At 27.3% G+C, this 2,586-nt stretch overlaps 2 pseudogenes; one reads left to right on the top strand and one right to left on the bottom strand.

Annotated features, from left to right (window-relative positions):
* Positions 1-1,252: 1,252 nt before the first annotated feature.
* Positions 1,253-1,749, bottom strand: LOC113550280 (annotated as a pseudogene).
* A 563-nt stretch (positions 1,750-2,312) lies between these two features.
* Positions 2,313-2,586, top strand: part of LOC113549207 — a 2,923-nt pseudogene continuing 2,649 nt past the window's right edge.

Genomic DNA, 2,586 nt, shown 5'->3' with positions numbered 1-2,586 from the left:
ATTGATCAATATTAATAATTTGTAAAAATGATCTAATATAATAAATACTAGATCTCATATTATTACGTCTGTTTTATATTTTAATAATTCATGAACTACTTATCAAATTTTTAATTTTTATTTTTTCACAAAAAAAAGCCACTAAATAATTTATAGTAAAAAGAGGATGTAATATTCGTATAGAATAATAAGCACTCAAACGTAATTAACATGCTCTATTTATTGAATCGTAATAAGACATGGTAGTTCGCGACACAACTTCGCAACAAACACTGACTGACACGTAATAATAAATATAAATTCACCTGGATCGGCGCGATACATACCACTATCGATAAGCGATAACAAAATGATGCATACAATATAATATTACACAAATATCATAGAGGGGGGTACTTATTTTAAAAACAGAAGTTTGGATCGCCATAGGACACTCCTATAATGGCACACACAATCTCAAGAATTTGAAAATATGGTCTTTGCATAGATTATATATATATTTAAAGATTCCAAAAATAAGGTTTTAAATTACTGCATTATTAAATTTAAAAAGGGGGTGATTAAGCTTGGTGAATCATTCTATATACTATACTACATTATACACCAATTCTACATAGTATATAAAATTGGTGTATAATGTAAATGCATAAAAACAGTTATTAATAAACTTATTTGTATGTTAGTAAATTTAGTGGTGTTCACACATTTTTTTTTTTACTATAAGTTAAACTATTGTTATAGTATGTAACATACATTTTATATTATAAATATCATTTTTGAATTTGAACCATTGTCCACTCTATTAAAAATATCTGTGTACACTACTGAGTAAATTTTACATATTTAATTTAGCAAATGACTAATGACAAACTACAATAAAATCACAATTAACTAAAACATAGAATAAATTCACAATCAATAAAAGTTTACATTTATCTAAATCATGAAATCTACATCTAATTACAGACTACAGTTTACATTAATATATAACAAATAAATATTGATAATTCATTAAGGATTACAATTATCAAAACAAATAAAACATTTAATTTTCGCACAAAGTATAGAATTAGTGAATATTTCACCATACAGCATATATAGGTTTTTGATAGTCATAAACCATAAAAATTACATATATCAAATTGTTATAATACATTGAAACTAAGTCTAACCAATAAATTCTGATTTAAATTATTGCTTTGCAGCTATACCAGAATTATGCCTTAGTTAAATTAGTTTTATTATTTAAGATTTATATGTATATAAATAAAGAATCTGCAATCATTGCTTTGTTCCCTTTATCAATTTTTAATCGTCCAATTTCTTGAGCATATCCACAGTGTGTTTTCCAATACTTGACTTGGACTGAATCAAACTCCATTAGTTCCTGATATTATTGTTGTTTCTAGTTTTGATGGACAAGTTTTACCGATTTTATTACTTCCCATCGACTTCATCAATCTTAAATCGTTTCCTAATTTTCGATAGCTTAATGAGCGATTACAAAAATAATATTGTTTAAGAACTCCATCAAACATTTTCTTTGTTCCAATATCTAATACATACATTAAAACTGTTTGTTGTTCTATTTTTTGCTTCCATGTTTCAAATTCTATGAATTATGAAAAAAATTAATAGTCATCATAACATGAGATACATAATGAATCACTATAATAGTATAATGTAAGTACCTTTTAAATTATCAAAAGTTATCTCTTCCAACTCTACTGTAATATTGTGTTTAACACACAAGTGTTATGTAAAATTTTATATGTTATGTAAAAACATGTACTTATGACAAAATATGTAAAAATATGTAAAATAAAATAAATAAATAAATAAATAAATAAAATTAATTAATTTATTTATTTATCAAGTCACATTAAAAAATAAAAATATGTATTTACATATAAATCTGAACCCTAGCCCCTAATCATCATACAAACATCATAATAATCAATACAAGTTAGTAGGTACATAGGTACAATATCGTAGATTCATAGTAGTTTTGCCAGGAGATTTAATCTAAGGTCATTATACCCAATATGTCACTACAACCGGTGTCATTAGAAACGGTTTTCTACTTTAGGTACACATATATGTATTATAATTTATATTTTTCGAAAATTAGTTCGTATGTTTGGGGAGGGTGGGCTAGGAAAATGGCAAAAAAGTGGTAACGCCCTAAGTGTTTTGGGTTTTGAACGTGAGGTTTCGAAATAGGTCACGCCAATTCACGCCAACTGCGCGTTAAATATTGGCGTTAAAAAAAAATGCGAAAAGGAATTTTTCGGTTGAGGGGAGCTGGGGAAATGGCTTTAAAGGGGCAGAGCAAATGGTATTTTGGGTTTGAATGTAGGGTTTCGAAATAGGTCACGCCAATTCACGCTAATTGCGCGCTAAATATTGGCGTTAAAAAAAGAACTTAAAATTCAAAATTTGGTTGAAGGGGCGTTGTAGAAACGTTTCTACAGCCCCCCCCCAATTTGTTTTAATTTTTATGCTTAACCTGGTGCCAAGCAAATTTCAAATTTAGTCACGCCAATTCACGCTATTGTACGCTAAATATTTGGCGAAAAAAATTTT

The sequence above is a fragment of the Rhopalosiphum maidis genome, chromosome 1, assembly GCF_003676215.2.
Source record: "Rhopalosiphum maidis isolate BTI-1 chromosome 1, ASM367621v3, whole genome shotgun sequence".
Lineage (NCBI taxonomy): Eukaryota > Metazoa > Arthropoda > Insecta > Hemiptera > Aphididae > Rhopalosiphum > Rhopalosiphum maidis.
Note: the sequence above shows the minus strand (reverse complement) of the source record. Positions and strands in the feature narration are given on the sequence as shown.